This window comes from Dromaius novaehollandiae, chromosome 1 (genome assembly GCF_036370855.1).
Source record: "Dromaius novaehollandiae isolate bDroNov1 chromosome 1, bDroNov1.hap1, whole genome shotgun sequence".
NCBI lineage: Eukaryota > Metazoa > Chordata > Aves > Casuariiformes > Dromaiidae > Dromaius > Dromaius novaehollandiae.
This window is the reverse complement of record NC_088098.1, coordinates 43,816,492-43,837,229: the sequence shown is the minus strand read 5'-3', so window position 1 is coordinate 43,837,229 and position 20,738 is coordinate 43,816,492. Positions and strand designations below refer to the sequence as shown.

Sequence of the window (20,738 nt, the reverse complement as noted above, 5' to 3'; positions counted from 1 at the left end):
ATTGACTAGATGGGATACTTTTGCACCCAGGAAACAAGACAGAGCCCTAGGTTTGATCATGGAGAACAGTTTGTGATTCATACAAAGGAAAGGCATGAAATCCAGTTCTCTCAGACTCAATGTAAATGACTTAACAAAGGTTATAAGAATACTTGCAAAAATTCTGGATATGGAAAAAATGTGAAAGTAATATATCTGATGTTAACATTTGCTTCTTCAACCTTTAAGAGCAAAAGTCTTCAAAAAGTAAATCAATTCAGCTCTCTTTGAGTGAAATAATACCTTCATTTCTTTTTAGATGCCCATGAATAAAACACACAGAGGTTGATACTTGTTTCCAAGGAAATGTGCAAGTTTTGGGAAATCTTTGCTGTATTGCATATGTTAACATTATGGTCACTGCTATTAAACTCAGTGTCATGGTGGGGCAGAAAAACTGGGATTTGGGAGGAAGGAAGAATAATACTTGGAGTGGTTGACTCACTTTTTCTATCAAACATTTATAGCAGCAACATCCAGGTGCTCTATATAGCTTTGTCTTCATAATTTTACCTACTGCAGAGCTGTATAGCACTGTTGAATTAAAATAGCTATGGATTATGACAGAATTAAAATGTTTTTATTTAAAATCCAATATTGAACTCGATCTTTTTGTCATCTCTTAGATGAATTCCTCTTAGATACTCTTAGATATTTTTCATCTAGAGAGGAAAATCTCTAATTTTTCTTAGATGATGTTTGTTTCATTAATACTGGCATACTTGATTTAATAATATACAGAGTTAATCTATTACTATTTTCATTTTAGTTAAAAGTGCATCTAGAGCTATGTACCAGGCAACATCTAAATGGGATTGCACATAATCTTGCTCACACATGTGTTAACTAGAAATAACTGTTTCCATCACCACACATAATCACCTAAAATATTGACCCCACTATAGACCTTGAATTATCATAATAAATCTTTGCAAATAAATGGAGCGATTACAGCATAGTCTGATTCTACTTTTCTCAGGTGTGGAGGAACCACATTTACAATTACGGTGTGTTTCAAGGGCAAAAAAATCCAGTGACTTTTTTGTAGAGTGATTATAGCTGCTGTGCTCTGCATAAAGCAAAAGGCCCAGTGCACTTTTCAAATGCTAAAAGATCAAAGCTATGCATCTGAATTCTGCTTCAACTTCTGTGCAATGGCATAAATTCTCAGCAGGTCGCAGCAGATGCAAAGGTTTCCCTTGCCGTCAAACCCTTTAGAGGTTGGCCCTATGGAGGAAAGGAGAGTAGAAGCTTGTTTCAGAGTCCTAAATATAGAGCAGGCAAAACCAATACTTTTCGGTTAAGAGTGGCTTTCTTACAACATGATCAAGAATAACTCAGGTCAAGGTGAGGTCTTGCTAGACTTGGCTCTGGTGTGCGTTTTTTTCTGCTGCAGTCTTAGAAACAGTATAGCAAAAGCCCCTCTGACTACTTTGCTCCTTAGGCTTAAATGATAACCATAGGCTTACATCTCCTGTGTGAACTATCTTTTCAACAGATTACAGAATTTAGATGATCAAAAGTTCCTTCTCATCTTCCACACGGAGTTTCCCAGTTTCCTTAGCTTGCCTGTGTTTTTGATCAATGAACAAATGGGGACATAAAAGAGGATAGCTCTTAGCTATTTTTTTTAGTGAAAAATAAATATCATGCCTTTACAAAGAAAAGATTTGGATAATTTCATAGGATTCTGTTATCATAAATAGTTGGCTTCAACGAGGAGCAAAGTTACATTTACGAACAAGTTATCCTCTTTCATCTTTCACTATTCTACAGCACTACAGTTGTGTGAACTTCTTACTAAGTGCATTTGTAATAAATGTTAACTAAGAACATTTCAGAGTGACAGTGAGATGCTTCTTTAACTAACTGCTACCCCCTTGAAAAGGTGAAATGTTGCAACCCTCATGCTAACCTAGAAATATCTTTCTGATATTTTTGTTTGTTTGTTTTTTAGGAAAAAGAGGAAGCTTCCTATTCATCCCTACTCAATCACTCCCATTGTCATTTTTCAGCTTAGTTTTAGGGATATAGCTTGAGTACAAAGCAAAACAGGATAACCACACTGGTCATTATAATCTATATTCCTTTCCTCCCATGTAACAGGCTCTTAGTCCACCTTTGCCAGCCAAGTATGGCATATTTGGAATACTACCTGTTGTAATAGTAGGTTTACACATATTTAGCCTCTGCCAGACACAATCTATCCAGACCCCATTAACAAAAATTAAACCTATACTGTGGCACAGAATATGCTCGGCTTCACCACTCACAGTGTGAGCTACAACTCAGGCCAAGACCTCCTCATTTATCTCTTGCATTTAACAGGCAGTTTATATATCAGTTTTCCCTCCTCCACAATCAGGAAATTCAAAGTAAAAGTGGATTCAAACAACTTTGTGAGCTGTCTTCTCCATGAGCTAGCAATAAGCTAACATGTCTATTGCATCGAGCTAACATTCTTATGGTGGCTACCTTGATATTTAAAATAAAACAAAACAAAAAAACCCTCTTACTAAGTAAAGATGTAGAATTGGGGTATTTCAACAAAAGAAATTAGAAGGCTAAGATAATTTGAAAGAGCATTGGATAAAAAAATAGAGCCAACAGATAGCAAAGGCAATTTCTGGCAACAGTGTTGGATGCAGAAAAGGAATGCAAAGACCAGGTGAGATAAGGCAGTGAAGGGGCTTGGTAAGCAAATGTGTGGTTGATGAACAAAGAAGAAAGCACAAAGGAGCTGTACACAGAAGCAGGCTTGTTGAAAACCTTGATAGTGGAAAAAAAAGGTCTTGAATATGAAATTGTCAAGTGTGACCCTTTGGTGCCTAATAGGTGTTACCTAGTTTCTGGTATATAAGATATCTCTTGAAGTAGAGAAAAATGAGGCTTCTGCTGGGCTCTCAGAGAAGTTAGCCAATGATGAATACCAGGATTTGCATTACAGATTGAAACACAAACAGTGTATAACTGTATGCTGTGAGAACAGAGAAGCAATAATAACATATAGGGAGGTGGTAAAACGGGAGCAATAAAAGGAAAAAAAAAAAAACCCTCCGCTACCTAGTTGTTCAAAAAGAGGTAGATAAGAGTGGCTCTTCAACTGCAAAAGAATTTATTTGCCTTTGGTGCTTTCTTGTTGAGCATCATTGTCTGAGGTGAAAGTCGAAATGGAAAAGGCAGGTGACCAGTCTGGACTTCAGAAGCCTTTGTCTATGCCAATGCCACAACTGAAGGAACGCCAGGAAGCGGGAACTGCAGGCGAATGGAAGAGTTTCCACATGGCCTGGCCACAGATGGTCTGGGTTAACTCAGAGCATTTTGTCTCATTACTGTGTGCTAATGTATTCTGGAGGTGCTCTTTCATCATAATACCGAAAGTTTATAAAATTTGATTTAATTTAGGGGTGAAAATCTGCCCTATGTCATAGGTTGTAAAAGCTGTGAAGGTTGTGTTTTCTCTACTTTATGCTGAGGTAACAACTGATGATCGTTTTCAGGTTAAAGAAAAGGGACCATATTTGCAACACACCTATATTTTTACTTTCAGTATCTCAGCAGTTCATTATATTTCATGCATGTTTCATTACAGAACCACGGTACTGAAGGAATATTTAGGTCTTTCTTTTCCTTTTTTTACTCTGCATTATTTTCTGTCACTTGTCATATTGGTCCATTGAGAATTGTTTTCTATAATTGGAAGATTTTCCTAAGTTGTTATTGCGTACTGTTTTAAAAAGTTGATACGTAATAATTGAATGCCATGCTGTAGTAATAATCCACACCAAATTTTTTTAGCAGTGATTTACTTGTTAACATCTCAGGGGATTTAAAGTATGCAAAATTTAGCCTTATGCTTCACAGTACACTTGACATGGTTGTTAATGAAGCAATAAGGCATGCTCTCATGTGTCTTAATTCCTATTAAATTGTTGGAACTATGTGAGATGAAGCCAATGGCAAGGTAAATAGTTATCATTAATGGTCTATGTGTATATGCATAAATAAATCTGCACAGTTATAGCTATATCTAGGTGCGTTGTTTGTCTTTGAATGTCCAGTAAGTTTTGATATTTAAGAATTTCTTCTCTTCCATCTGGGATATGAATACACAGAATTACACAGCTAAAATTAACACACTTTGTCCTTAAGTAATATATAATATACATATTTTTCAGAAGAAAAGAATTGTATTTTTCCCAATGTGCCAAGGATGTACAGAAATACAATCATCATTGGACTGGCATATCTCTGAGGTGCCTATATATTATTCCTTTTTTATCTGGAAATGTTATCTAGACCGTTTTTGAGGGTTTTGAACAGTTGCTCATACTACAGATAAATCTGTATATCATAGCACCTTTGTTTAAATTGTACTAGTAAATTTGACTGGGCTGTTGGATATCCAGAAATCTTGATCTGTATCTACTACATAGCCGGAACGAATTTGATGAAACATTTTTGATGCTTTTGTACAGAACAGCTGATCCAATAGGAAAACCCTAAATATTCACAATTTTTAATATGCTAAAGTAAGCCATATTTGCATTTCCTGTTAAAGGCTCCAACTTTGGACATTAGGGAGGCAGATATCAAGCAGGTATTTAGGCAGGAACTTACAATAGTTGATGGCCTCTCTCTTTGAAGAGAAGTAGGCTTCTTTGCAAAACTGAGACAAAAGGGATACTCTGCATCTCTCTGTTGACTAATGAGAGTCTAGTTTCCTAATATTCCCATTTGGATCTGCCTAGAGTTAAAGAGAGATATTAAGCACAAGAGTTTGTCTGAAGAGGTGGTTAAGCACAGGCTGCAGAGCAGGCATTTCCTTACTTGGAAAGGGGAACTACTTCTCTGAAAAGTGAACTATATCTTTTAAATGACTGCAGAGCACTTGCACATCTCCTCCTCCCTGCCACCCCCATCCTAAATTAAGATGGGTTCAAATTCAGATTCCTCAGTTGCCATGAAAGCATCCCAACTTAATCTAATGTTTTTTTAGGACAAGGACCCAGGATGTTATTAGGACACTTTCTAGGAAGTGAATTAGAGTGCCTCAGGCTGAGGAGGGCTAAGAACCTAGGCTCCCATTCCTTGGGCTTATGCTCTAAATTGGGCTGTTGTTAAAAAAAAAAAAAAAAAAAAAAAAAAAAAAAAAAAAAAGAGCAAAATAAACATTCTCCTCCTCAGAGTCCTAAAGCTTTTGCATCTCTTTCTGCTTTAATTCCCTGTTTTAAACACCATTTAAAAATGTGTTTTATGTTGAATTCCATACGTTCCAAGCACATGAAATAACTCCAAAGCCTGAGCCAGAGTCTAGACACTTCCCCACCATTCCGAGGATCACATTAAAACTTCAGTGGTTTCCTGGTGTTTGGCTGTTCAGATCACTTCAGATTTTAATTGTTTCATAAAAAGAAATGAAAATAAGGTGGAGAATATTTTCTTAGATAATGTTTTGCCTAACTCATCTGTTTATGAGATGAGTCATGTTGTTTTTTTCTTATTGCAACTTAAAAGTAATTTCCTTGTATTTCTTTTCCCCTGTTTTGTAGTACATGCTATCAATGGAGAAATTCCTTACATGTAATTTATTTAGTGTGTGGTCTTACCAATATTTCATGCTGAGTACTAACACAGTCTAAGTATTACCACTAGTGTGATAAAAGTATTGAACATGAGTAGGGCTAGCAGAATCTGATAGCTGAAACTCACATACTTTAGCCATATTTATTTATTTTGACCCTATTCCTTGTCATTAAATAAAAAGGATTAGTAGAAAGCTGAATCATTAGGCAGCCTAAAGAAAATCATTTCTAACCTTTAAAAAGGACATCTCACAATATACAAAGCTTTCTGCTTGATAGAGCTGTACAAGTAGATGTTCTTTCTTGAATTTTGGGGGCTAGTTCTGCTGACCTCTAATAAATAACTGCTGATAGAAAAAAATACTGTATGTTTATTTGGTGTAATTTTATATAATTAAATATAATCTAAAATATTTTAAATATTAAGAGTAAATTGAGAATGAAAAACTTCTAAATTCAAATATAAGATAGATGTTTAATGTGTTAAAGGGCAAAATCAAATATTTCAACATTAGAATTTTTGTAGTACTCCTAAATATTTTTTAAATGCAATTTGAACAAAATTTTCAAGATTTCTTGGCATCTCAGTATAATTCTTGATGTATTTGACTTACCCCTCTCCAGATCATTGGCTGAAAACATTTTCTCAGCAGTAGTTTTAAAAGTCTCCCCCTTGCTTTGGACATACAAAAGCTGAGGAAAAAGAGTAGTACCCTACATGGACAGATAATACATACAGATATTTAATTGCAATATTATTACCAAAATTTTGTTATTTTATGGGTAAGTAACAAGGGGAATATTTGGGGGATTCAGAAAAATAAGTTTTTCTTTCAAATTTTATTATGATCTGGACAATTCCTTTCCTAATATATAACTTAAGAATATTTTAATAGACAGAGTATGATTTTTTAAGCTGTAATTTCTTCAAAAGAACTGTGAGAATGATATATTGAAAAAGCACAAGCTGTCTTTAGTTCTCATGGGATTGCTTTTATTTGGTTATAAGAATGAAGATGTTTATGTGTGGTCTTGTTTGCTGAACTCAGAAAAATTAATTTACTGGGGGGCACTAATGTGTCTCTGATTACTTAGACAATTCCATTTAAGTCTTTCAGGAAAAGAGAATTGAATCACATGAAACTAACTGCAGATTTTTTTGAATGGATATAAAATCTACTTTTTTTTTTCTGTTTTTTTTTTTGCTGTTGCTGGATCACTACGAAAATAGATTTCTGAATAACTCTAGTTCACTCATCACCAGGTTTAGCACTTTGTGCTATCAGTTTAACCAGTTGATACATTTTTAATTTCCATCCTTATAAAAGTCCTGGTCAGTTAATAGGAAGTTGAAAGAAAAAAAAGAGTAAGTAGAAAACAATAAGCCTTCTTCCTTATTTCAGTATCTGGCAACAGAACTATATATGCTGCTCATCATGACATATTTCTTCATAAATAATGCACTGGTGACATTAAACTGAGTAACAGCAAAGGTGGAGAGTAGAGGAATATATCCCACAAAATTTGGGTTGGATTAATAAATTAAAATGATCTTTCAAAATATATATGAAATCATCATGATATTAGCACCTCTTAATCCTTTATGAATGCTTACAATGAGAAGAGAGGTAATTATCATCGATAAAGTAGAAGAAATTTATGGTCTTGAAAGGCCATATCATTTTTGTAATTAAACTTTAAACTTAATCTTTAATATGCTTCGGTTCTTAAAATTTATGAATAACATTTTCTCTTGCCTAGCAAAAGTTAATAAATATATCAAAAATATAGGGATGGAAAAACCTTGAGTCAGTTGTTTCATGAGTTTAGAATGTGCATATGTGAATTCAGTATAAGATCCCCTTCTGCCCAAAGTGTAACAGGCATCCTACTGCAAATTAAGTTAAAAGATACAGAAATTTGCCATTTTGTAATTTACATGAATTAATGCATTTTTTTAATGCAAATTCTTTTTAGTACAGAATAGAGTGTGGTTAGTTGGGAAAGCTAAAGGACTATTTAGGCAATCATGTGTGTTCTACACCCTGGACACTCAATGTTCCTTAAATTGAAAGAAAAATAAATTTCTGATTGTTACATTCGCGACAAAAATCTTGAAAACATAATCTAGTTAAGCACATTTAGCTATTTCTGTTTTGCATATGGAAAACATGAAGTCCTAGCTCTCCGATGAGAATGTTTGAGTTAATTTCAATGATACTTAAACAAATATAATTTTTAGCTATTGCCCTTTAAAGTGTATTAAGAAAGAGAATGATGTTATGAAGAGGTACACAAAATGTACTCCAAGTAATTGTTTTATTTAAACAAACAGTTACCCAGAGGAGATTATGATCGCCTTCATAGCATGATTCATTTTTTCGAGCAGGTCTTTAACAAAACATGATTTTTCAGAAAATGTCTAATTGTTTTTACTTTCTGAATGAAGGATCTTAGGGAAATTTTGAGACACTTCAACTAAAATATTTGTGATTTGCATTGAATGGAAATCACAGCTCTCTCCTGCTTAAGCTCCCGTTCCCAAATGCCACCTTCTCAGCTTCCTGGAGGAATGGTGCCTCACTGAACACCTCTTTCGCCAAGATTTGCTTAACTTTTAATCTTAACTTTTGAGATGGGGAACTATCTCAGAGGGATGATTCATACACAGTGATTAAGAGTTGCCCTTTGCAGGCATAATTTATCTGCATATGTCCAGTTAACTTTTTCAGAAACCCATTTTTGGCTGCCTGCTGAAGCACAAATACAGGAGAAGCCATATCCGATAAAAGAAGCATATGGGACACTGGCTTTGGCAGTATTATACAAGATACCCATTTCTAACATTAAACCTGAAACCCTACCTGAGTCTCAGAACCACTGTTTTCTTGTCTCCTCCTCTTTATCTAGATTAGCACTGCTTTTTCCCTGTTGCTGCATATGGGCTCTGATAGTGCCCTAATGCATTTCATCTATAAAGTGAGACGGTTTTATTATTTCTCCCTCACTCTAAGTGAGGCAGAAAGCTCTCCAGTTGGAAACTGGTGACAGTAGAACAATTAATGTCATAATATATTAATGTTGAGCGTAACTTCAAAACTGCTCACCTTTTCCAGAGTATCACCACAACTGGTACAAATAAACAGGAGCAAAAGATGTAAAATGCATTAAATAATCTTTCCGCCCTGCCTACCATTCATATAGCTTTAGCAGGAGTTTTGTGTTCAGTTTCAGGAAAGAAATAGGTATATTGGCAAAGGTCCAGAAGAGAACAACAAGAATGATTAGAGGTCTGAAAAACATGATCTACAAAAAAAGATTAAAAGATTCAGAGGTGTTTAGTCTGGGAAGAGCAAATTGAAGGAAGCCAGAATATACTTCATTTCCTTCATCTTTTGTATTTGATCTGTTCACTAGGCCCATAAAAATTTGGAGCAAAGAGTAACAGGTTTAAAATATGCAGGGAAGGTGTAGGTTAGTCATTAGGGAATCTATCACTATTGCTGCATAACTTCTGTCACTGCAGTTTTTTAAGAAAACATGAGACACTCCTGTGTTAGAGCAGAAGAACAGACTACATGACCCCTTGAGTTCCGTCCCAGATTATCATTATTTTAATTTAGACTTTTTATCCACTTTAAAAATGAAATTACAGAACATTAAGCTGTGTAGAAGTTATGGAAAATGTTACCAAAGCCTTTTCTTATCACAGCTAATAAACCTTTAGATTAGTATTTTGGTGCATCAAGAATTGGAATGACTTTCATGTTATCTTTTTTATACCCTTTAAAGTAAAGAATCAATGGTAGTAAGTAGTCAATGAGGTGAATGATTGTTGCTGCGCTATTGCTTTTTCTGCTTCAGTGTGTGTTAGAGAAGGTACCAAGGAAATAACATGTTTGGAGGGGAAAGGAACAGTGGCTGGGGAAAGGTTTGGTTTCACTGTAGATTTCATGTGGACAACTGTGTTTTCTACTAACCAAAGAGCACACTTTTATTAGTGAACTAGACACTGCCTGTTTTAGCTCTTAGCAAAATATTTATTTCTGATATTTCTATTATGATTTTTTCTCTTGAGATTATGATGCTTTTGGCAAATTACAGTAGCAGAAGCTTGACCACAGGGCTTACATTGTTTCATGATAGGCATTTGCAGTAGATAACTCAAGTTTTTATTTTAAAATTTCTGCATTTACTACTTGGATTTTTCAATTTTATGATCTGGACCATCAATTATTTCTTCTTTAATATATCTGAGGCAATATATATATACTTTGTATTAATCTCATCTTGAACTTAAATGATCTAATCTTACGGTAGCTGATAAGACAGTATCTAGTACATTGCTTTATGGCCTAGTGATTTTTGAATATGCTTTGCCCATGCTCTCTGAATTTCATGACTTTGAGCCAGGCCCTGTTGCCAATATTTAAGTGTTATTTGGAGGTTCCATGCTATTAGAAGATGAGCAGACTTCTTTGCTTGTCTAGGGACTGACCTGCTATAGAAAAGCAGAGAAAAGTCATCCTGATGAGAGTGTTTTACTAGTAGCTTGCCCAATATTTGTATTTGATAGCAGATGAATCTTCATTAGCATTTTAGTTTGGAGCAATAATACACTTTTGAAATCAGTCCCCTGGTCCTCCTCATTTATTGTGATTGGGTTTGACTGCAAAGAACATATGAACAAGTTTCCTTCCAGATGAAACTAGACTGAAAAATCCACTCCAGCTGAGTACCTAGTGCTTTCTCCTAGAACAGACAGGAGACTCCAAAACAGTAAGTGGGGCTGCACCGTTTACTTCAGTGACAACCAAGCACTCATATGCCAACAGAAAGCTGTGAAACCTTTGGGAATTCTCATCCTATCTGAAGTGCTATATAAAAAGCCAAAAACATCTGTGCCTCAGTGTTTGCTGCCAACCACTAGACCTCACTTTTGGAGCACGTTTTTTTGTCTTCTACAGAGATTTCTCTTGCCTCTGTATAATTTCCTTTCTTCCTTGCCTTTTCCTTGGCTGCTGCATGTTGTTACTGAAGCCCTTTTCTCTTCTTTCTTGCATTTTTTTCTTATTGCTTCCTCCCTTTCCAGCTGTCCTGCTTTTCCAACTTCTCTCTATTGGACTCCCCAAAGATTCAGTGTGGTTCCAGATGTGCTCCTGAGAAAGCAATGTTTCACATCAGCCTGTTCTGAGAGAAGGCAAAAAGCTACTCCCCTGGTGGGACAACGAAACTGCATCTGCACCTGTCTGTACTAGGGAAGCGTGAATCTCATGACAGGTGAAACCTGTCCAGAGCGGATTGCTGCCTCTGGCACTGCTCCAGGAACTGAGGAGCTGGACTTAGCAGAAGATGCCTACAAAGAAACATCAACAACGAGAAGCATCTTTTTTTCCCTGGTCTTCACTATGGCTGACATCAACAACCCCCTTTGCCAGATCCTAGGATCCAATTTGAGTAAGAATACCGGTTTTCGTATGTGTTATTAAAGCTCGTAGGGGCAGGAGTGTCATAGTCAAGGTGGAACAAAGGCATTGAATTTCTGTGATCTGACAACAAAAGCTGTTATATCTTTAAAAGGAATTCCTCCTGAGCTGCAAGAGAGTAGTGGAATGAGAACTTCCATAGAGTAAGCAGCTGTGTAGAAACCACTGGTTTTAACAGGCTGTGTAAGACCTTAGCTCTGTTGTAGTGACCAGAAAAGCTGTATATTTCTCCAGGTCTTGTTGTGCCCCCATAGCGTTCTGTGTGATGCCTATAGTCCCTGAACCCAGCTGTTCCTTGATCTAGATGGGTGGCAGCCTGACATGGAGCAGGTCACAACAAACCTTGATGGGATGTTCCTGCTGCACTCAATGGCCTCTTACACCAACTCTGGGACACTTTCAGCAGGTGCAGGCTCCAAAAGCAACATAAGGAATCAGACAGATTGTAGGAGCCCATTTCTGCTCTCCCCAGTCTTCTTCTGTGCCCTACCGCTCATTTGAAGTGCCTGGCATCTCCACTTCTCTGCTTTACCTGATGCAGAAGTTTGAATGGTTTTACTTCTGTTTATCTTCAGGTATTTTTGCGACTTAGATTTCTGGCCTTTGCCTAAAACTATGAAATTTCCCAGCACGTGTGCTCTCTGGGGTGGACTGTCAGGGAGTCAACACAGGGATCCTGGGCTACAGGGCCCACCAGGAGAACATAGTTCATGTGCTTCTGCCATAACCCTAAGCACAGGAGAGATGGATCAAATGGAAAATGTTTCTTGGTAATGCCTTGCAGATTTTTATTTCAGAAAATTTCAAACCACATGCATGGTGAGTGTCATGATCCTGAGGCACTGACAGGCCTTACTGCCCGCCCACCCAGGGCCTCCCCCACTCACCCTACTCCGACCTAGGCCCCTATTTCAGCCCAGCCTGGGGTCATCAGTACCTGCCCTGTGACACTGTAGCAGCGCCGGTCTCTAGTCCCACACAACCATCTGTTCTGGCCTTGGCTCGTCCCTGTCCCCCCAGTGGTGCCTGATGCCTGGGACTCAGGCTGCCCCAGCTGCCCACGGCTGCCCTGCTTCCTTGTGGGATGGTGGGATGGGCCCTGGCAGCGAGGCCTGGCCCTGCCAGGAGCACCCACCGATACCAGCCCCGGGGAGCCCCCAGCCCTCGCTGTGCCCAGACAGTGAGCCTGTTTAGTTCAGATAGTCAGACTAAGCCTAGTCTCATTCAAACCTCTCCCTCTTAAGTGCATATAGTGTAGATGTAGTGTCTACATCACCCTGATCTACTGATCCACTTGTAATGCATCCAACTACTTCTTAACATAGACACAATCAAAAATGTGCTTTAAAACTTCAGGGACCAGTATTGGCCAAGCTGCTGTGCTATTCCTTATTGTGCACAGTATAAATTAAGAGGACCACTGCATAATCATAAATGATCTAGCACATAGGTAAAATGATATCTGCTCCTACTCCCATTAAGATCACCCAACCACATGGAACTTTGGGGAACCCTCATTAATAAAAGATTGGGATCCACTATAGTCTTAGTAGACAGTCTGCATATTTAATGAGCTCTTTTATTTAAAATAGTCATGATAAAATATTTTTCAACAGTTATTCTGTTATTACAGCATTACATTGAAGAAGCTGATATTTTATTTTTCAGATAAGCCTAAGGAAAGAATAATGCTAACTACTGTTATACTAATTGCCCTCTTGGGTATCTTAAGCCAGAAGTAATTTCCCTCACCTTTTTAGGAGTATCAAGCTTCTAGTCATAGGTTTAGACTGATGAGGCTGATCTACCTTTGAAATATATGATTTCAGAGAAAATGAACAGCCCATTGTTCTGTTCTAAGTCTTCTGGAATCAAACAATGAAAACAGGAGAGGAAGGTCTCTACTTCATCCACTTTCTTGTATGAAAGATATTATTCTTCAGTCACTCTTCCCAATCTTATATTCAGATGTGGAAGGCTATGAAAAGTGATTTGAGAATAACCATCATTCCGGCAAACTGTAGAGCTCTATCTGAAGATGAAATATCTTCCTCATTAAGATAGTACAGTATTCTATATTGCTTGAGACAGCAAAGCTTATGTAGTTTATTTTAACTAATTTCATTCTTTTCTCACTTATTTTTTTGTTTTGTTTTGTTCAGAATTGTCTCACCTATTTCATTGAACCTTGAAATGGAGATGATATGAATTTATTTTAGAATTCACTTAATGTGGATGAGGAATCTAATTGTGCTTCTTCACACTTTCCAGATCTCCTTCTCACGTCTTTTAGCACTTTCAAGATTTTAGAAGATACTCAAGGGTATCTTGTGTTAATGATGGAGGCCATAGTGATATTTCTTCATGTATACATACAAACAAACAAATATATATATATGGGGTTTTTTGCTCTTTGTTGGCGGTTGAGACACTGAATAATACCCTCGGAAAGCTTAATTCCAGCCTGTTACCACGGGTTTCTATTACACTTATCCTCAAGAGTTAGATTTATGAAATTGAAATATGAGTAGCCATCTATTTGACATTAAACACAATTTCATAAGACAATGCTTTCTTGCAGATGGATACAGAAATTATAATAACAAACATGTTCACCAATTGCTGACAGTGACAAGTGACACAGCAACATAAATCCACGGGTTATTAGTTCATGCAAGTTAGTTTCAACAAAATTATCAGTTACTCAACTTGATCTTCATGTTACTTCCCCATATATACCCATGAATAAAATTAATGAAGTCCACTGCCTTTTTTTCCACAGATAAAGTACTTCTTACTGAATGTTCTTAACTTACATGAAATCTAGCTTTTTTCCTTTCAGTCCTAGAAAACATATATATATACATACTTATCTACATATATATATATCTTTATGCTTTTTAAGAAGAATAGAATTATCATTTTTTGTTTTTAAAGGAAAGCTAAAGTTCTTCTTCCTAAGTATGAAATGCAGTTCTTTTAAGTAGCAGCTTGTGTGACTTCCTGCAATACCTAAAATTCATCAAAGCTAGATTACATATTTATATGTGGTTTATATACTGTTATACACATTTCATACAGCTCTAATCTGAAATTAATCTTTAATAGCTCCCAGAAAATGGAAAATAACTGTCACAGAAGGTACTATTCACTTGCAAAAATAACAGACTGAAGCTTTATGACTGATCCTATTACAGTGAATACAGTTGAAGATTTGACAATTTTAAAATATTGCTTTTCCTCTAACAAATTGCTAGAGCCTATGCATTTTATGAATCTGTCACCTTTAATTTATTCCACAGAGTATACTAAAGCTTATTCTAGGAAGGCCAAAGTTTACTGCAAAAATTAGTTCTATGGGTAATTCTGTGGGTTATGGTGTTTTAAATCTCATTCTGTCTTATAACCTGAAGTATTATCTTTTATCTTATTTTTTATTGTGACTTTAAACATGATTCAAGTGTTAATTTTGATCTAAACAGTATTCAGCAAGTGAATTTTTACATTTGTAATAATCATTTTCTATTGGTTGTATTACATTTAGTCATGCTTTCAGCATTAAAGCATAAAAGCATAGTATTATAAATACTGTTAACTATCCTCTATCTTTATAAAAATCACCTTGTTTTCTTTCAATGATACTACTGTACGAATCAGAAATGTTCCTCTGCCACGTAGTGCTTGAACAGGAAATTAAGATGTCCCTTTTCTGTATTATGGTTTTAGTTAAGTTTTCCCTTTGATGGGACTGATGATGTCATTTGCAGACTTTTTATTTGTTATGGTTTTTATTTTACTCTTTTTGGGTGAATATACTGAAAATGAAGGATAATTAACTGTAGCACTAATGTAAGACCTTAGAAAGTGTTGTCCTCAAGATGTGAAGGGTCTAGTTCTCCTTGTGCTCAAACCAGCATTAACCATGAGTAATTTCAGTGAAGCTGATAGAAACTAGGTTGGTAATATGAAGGGAGAATTGGATGAGAAAACGGTTGCGGTCAATGTAAGATTTTCAGGATTGTCCTATCAGTGTCCCTTACAACAACCTATGGGGTACGGGTGAGTCGTACAGTTTGTAAAGTGACCTCCACAAAAACTGCCAAGCACAGTCGCAGTCAACTGTCCAGCCTATGATATAGCCAGGGATCTGCTGAGAAACCAGTGCACTTTATTTTTCAGAGATGTTCACATGTCAGTTCCATGCAAATTCAGTTAAATTTTGACTTCAAAGTGGTGAGATGCTTTTGAAAATAGAACTTTCCTACAGTGACCGAACATTTTTGTTTGAAAATGTTTTCTTAGTTTGGAAATCCTTAAATAATTGAAACTAAGATACTTCTGGCAGCCTCAGGTGGGAGACATTCTTACCAGTTACTATTTGGTTGCATCACTTAATGCTCATTACTACTCGCTTGTATCCTGTATGCTGCTATTTCAGTTCTTCAGATAGGTGAACCCAAAATTTATAGAAGATCAACTCCAGAGGAACACAGGGAGTTTGGTATATAAAATGAGAGAGAAATGATAAAAGCAGACAGGCTTGTTACGAAGTGTGGAAACAAGAAAAGAGTTCAGGTTTTCCGATATCTTAAAGTTCTTTAGTCAGAAATGGAAAAAAGAATTACGCTTACACTATCCAGGACAACAATGTGGGTTTCCTAAGCATGCCCTTAATTTCCACTTAAATGAATACAAGTTTTTTAAATGAAAAATCTATACATGGTGATACAAATCATAAAAAAGACAGTATTTTAAGTGCAGGTTTACATGACTGAACAGCCCTTTTGTAAGTATTGGAGAATTAGACTATATTGGATATAATTTAGATAATTGTCATAACATGGTCTTCTAAATGCCTGCGTGTGCAATCTGAGTATTCTTTACTGACCTGTTTGTTAATATACATGGAAAATTTCAAACTCTGCTTATGTTTCATGCCTCTAGTCTTGTAAGACACCTTCTTCAAAGTACTATGCCTAACTGCTCAATGTTAGAAAAGGCACACACTGAACCAGGCTGAATATCTTTGTAGTGTTGAGTAGGAGAAGCTGACTGGGGCAGGTAGAGGTGTGGGAAAATCTTACAACAGGCAGTACTGGGAAGGAAGCAGGGGAATGATGACTTACATCCCAATTATCGAAACGTAGTATAATTTTTAAAAGGCTACCGAAGTACAATAGCTTTTTATTACAAATTTTGACAATAACTGATTTTTTTTATTTTTATTTTGAGTCAAGCCTGAGAATGAGAGGTGCTGAGGACCCTCATTTCGTAGATATTTGAATGGAGATTACTGAGTTTGCTGCAAGAACTACGCAGTAATAACATTGCTACTGTGAATTCACTCTAATACATGTTTTCTTCATTCCAAGCTGTGTGTGAGTCATCAGAACATAGAATTTAATTGGAAAAGTTCGAGTTCATGTTTCTCAGCATTTGTTTCATCTTTCCCTATCACAGTCTATACTGAAGCTGAGAGTCTTTTGCTATAAATCAATTGTGCATTGATTCTTGAATCAGTTAACTGAGAAGTTGATTTTTCAGCCAGTGATCACAGTTGCATATCTCTTCTGTGTATGCTGCAACCTAAGAAAACATTTGTCATGGACATTAGCTAAAGCTGTGCATCACTTATTCAAAGACTTTAATTGGTCTGCTTTGAGCCACGTGCATTAAATAATAGTACTAAAAGTGAAAAGTATCAAGTTATCTAAAAATGAAAAAAGGATCCCATTAGGATATCATTACAACATTTATAAATACATTTAAAATGTTTTAACATTTAGAGATAACTACTTTTTTTATACCTGAATGTGAGTGGCCAATACTAGTAGTTTATATTCTAGTGATTTTATGCAGTCTGTTATTTAAGTATTGCTACAGTTTATCACTGCTATTAAGTGTTTGAAGTAATTCTGTGTATTGATCTTTACCACAAAAAGGAACTTATCTTTGTCCTTCGTTTTGATTAATATTTTTCCTAATTATTCTAGAGATATGAATACTTCTATTGAATATGTTTTGTCTTTTATGTTTATCTGTGATCAGAAGTTCTGGTTACTCTCTGTGTAGTTCTTACAGTAACCTTAGATGATTATACAATGCTTTCTTCTTTGCTCTGTACTTCTTAAACATCCCTTATCAGATATTTCTTTAAAACTTTCTTCTTTGTTTCTGTAAATCTCATTACTGTATTTCCTTTCTCTTGCGATGCCTCTTCTGTATGTCTGTATCTCTGCTTGCCTTGAATCTGTCATTTGCTTCTTTTCCCTCTGCCCCTGTGCTGAGCACAGGGTGGCACCAGGTCCTGTGGCTGCTGCACACAGCTGCCTCCTGCTCTTTCGCAGCCCCTTCCCTTACCAAGGGCAGAGCTCGCTTGCTTCTCAGCTCCTTGCTTGTTACTGGTCCTGGTGTACTGATTACTTGGGAAAAAAGTGGCACGGTTATGCAACCTTTATCTGCTGTTTTTTTACCTTCTGATGATGCAAGATTTGAAGGGAAACGTTCAAATCCTTGCAAGTGAAGACTTCTGGCAATGATGCTACATTCTATTAGTTCCCCTTTGGTCACCTTAGAGTGTATTAGCTTGGTCAGTATTAGCAAGCCATGGAGCCCAACAGGATTAACATCTGACATCTCCAAAGCATGTACAGTAAACGCTCAGAAGTTTAGACTATTCGTGCAGTCTGCAAAATTCACTGTTTTCCTGTTTTTCCTACAGCACCCAGGAACACTGAATTAGGACTTGATAAATGTAAGCAGTGTGTCCTTTTATGGCACGAAAGCCTTGCATGTATTTTCAAGGAAGCTAAGTGAGGTACTACTAAGGTGTTCCTTTTCTTTTTCTTTCTGCCTATGAGCAAAATACCTATTTGTATTTATGGCAGTAAGTGTGCATTCTACCAGTGAGGAAGCAATGTGCTATATTAATGATGATAGGAAGAAGTCAACACTTCCTTTCATGTTCCACACTCTAAATTCACGTGCGCACACACACATACACATATACGCATATTATATATACAAACACATGCATATATAATAAATGTTTGCAGGAAATTTTTCTACTTTTACTAGTGTGAAGTGCTCTCAAAATATTTCTTAGCATGATACAATGGATCTTGTCTATACTTTGAGAGAAGGCATGTTATGTGACAAAGCTGGAGAAGTATATTCTTTTTAATATGTATATGTATTTGTGCATATGTATACACATATATATATACAAACATATACGAGTATATTTATAATAGACCTTTTTAAAAAAACATTTTTGTCTACTTTCAGCATAAAATCTGCACTGTCAAAGTATACTTGTGAAATTCATTTATAAGTAAGCTTTGCGATGAATGTTTTAGAGTACTAAAATATCTGAAGCACATTTCTAAGAACCAAAATTGTTCAAAATTGTTTTATTCAAGTATATGCCTCTAAAGAGGGATCTGTTTCATGTGAAAAAAGATATATTTTAGGTACTCTGAGGAGAGTGCTCAGATTATGGAACTGAAAGCAATGTGCATTTGCAAAAGAGTACCTCTACAATCAAATAAGCCTAATCAATCAGCTTAGTGTTGTTGGTGATTGTGTAGTCTCATGCCCTTCATTTGTTGATTAACATTAATCCAGCAATTGCTAACAATAAGGATGATTCAGATTAAAGTATTTTCTATCTCTTTTAGTTTTTCAAAAAGTTCTGTTTAAAATGTATGTACTATATGTACATACAAAATTAAAGTAACCGATTGTACATGGTTTGGCAAGTATATAGTAAAACTCAAGGTATGCTAATTAATTCTAAGATAAATGCTCCCACTATTCAGTTTCTCTCTTCCTGCAGAACTAGTTATTTTGTCTGACATAGTTTAAGCCAATTGCTCAAATTTAAAGATATTATTATGCACTGTTTACCACTATTCCTATCATTATCTTCTTAACGTAGAAAAGATTGACAGCATAATGATAAAGAGAATGATGGCATATACTTGACGCTGTCCTTAATTATCAATCATAACAATCACAGAACATTCATCGTTTTCCATCCAAGCTTCCAACTTAAACAAGCAATTTATATTTCAGTCTTGAATACAAATAGCAAATCTAAAAATGAAAACCAGAAAAAAATCCTAGGTCTGTAAATAAGAACTTATTTCCTCATGCAACAATGTGTTGCTCAGAGAATACTCATGTGGCTGGGGACTAGATGGGAAAATTAGCCACATATGGTTTCAAAATACAGCATAGTAAGAAGTAACTAGCTACTCTCGCCTGAATCATGTAGGTTAGTATCTATAGGTTAATGTGGAGAGCACAAAATGCTGATACAGCTCTACATCTGTCTAAAAGCATTGGTCCTAGCAATGTTAAATGGTGGCTTACTTTAGAATATCATTTTAAATGATGTGTGCATCCTAATAATAGCAAGATAGTTACAGTAGACATAATCTAAATCAGATACGAATGGATGTGTATGCAGAAGCTAACTCACACTCTTTTTATACCTTTTTTGCTGAACACGTTATGTGCACAAAGATTAACATTTTGATAGAATGGCAAGCTAAGATCCTGTCTCTGTCTGCTTTGTTTTAACAGGGATTTGCATTGTGATTTTTCTAATCAGACCCCAACCTGTGCTTTGATTTGGTAACACTGTTGCTGGACAGCGTGAAAGGTAATTCAACTTTACCCTGTTGCTACCACTGATTGTGAAAAATTAAAGCAATAAATTTGCTAGATTAAACGCATATAAAGAAAGCTCTTTCACCTTGACACTTGTAGCATTGCAAACCTTGCTTTTAATGAAGCAAGCAAGAAAACAGTATATTTTTAATTGCATGTTATACCAAAGTGATTGAGCTTTTAGCCAAACGTATGCTTTTATCTGCAGTAAGCCTGCTTGATACAGGCTTACTGCCTGTACCTTAGTTTACAAAAATTTTATATTGATAGTTTGTGATTGACATGGTTGTTTTAAAAGACAGGCAGCATATTAGTTATGCATATTTTCAATGGTTCCCAACATAAATTATACTTTCTAGCATTTATATTATAAGGCATGTTTTAATATTACTTGCTTTTCCCAGGCTCAGATTCCAATATGATTTCACAACCAGCAGCAGCTACCAAGGTAAATTTGCTGTGATGCGGGCATTCGTCTCATTGTCTAGTGCTCGATAAACTTCCTTGTGTTTGGCAGCTTCTCCCCCTGTAACAGCCTCATTTTATAGCCCTGCTGTTGCATTCTTGACCTTTGCCAGGGCTACAGCCCTAGGGCATTTGAGCTGTCAGATAAAAGAGCGGAGAGAGAAAGAGGCCTGTGAAAGTTGTAGAAGGCAAAAAGCTTAGTAACACACTGATGAATTTCCTACCAGCAGATAGTTTTCACTTCGCCTTCATTGCTGTCACATTTCCTTAAATAATAGGGAGACTTTTCCGCTAATGGACAAGGGAGGCTGTTTGCCTGATGAGAACTTGCCGCGCGGCAGCCTGCCATGTGCCTTTATCTTCTAAACTGAGGTGAAACAAGCTTGCCTGGCTAGAGATAAGTGGCTTAGAAGCAGTCCTATTCACATGTACCTGTCACTAATTTATCTGGGAGTTTTGTATTCATATATACTGTTCCATGTGCAGC

General features: G+C 36.2%; 1 long non-coding RNA gene across 1 annotated transcript in view; it reads left to right on the top strand.

Moving 5' to 3' along the window:
- LOC135328489 (uncharacterized) overlaps positions 1–19,768 on the top strand; it is a 210,424-nt gene extending 190,656 nt beyond the window's left edge. The window contains exon 3 of the long non-coding RNA XR_010389410.1: positions 19,700–19,768. This is a non-coding gene — a long non-coding RNA (uncharacterized LOC135328489). The remainder of the gene's footprint in view (positions 1–19,699) is intronic.
- The last annotated feature ends 970 nt before the right edge of the window (positions 19,769–20,738 follow it).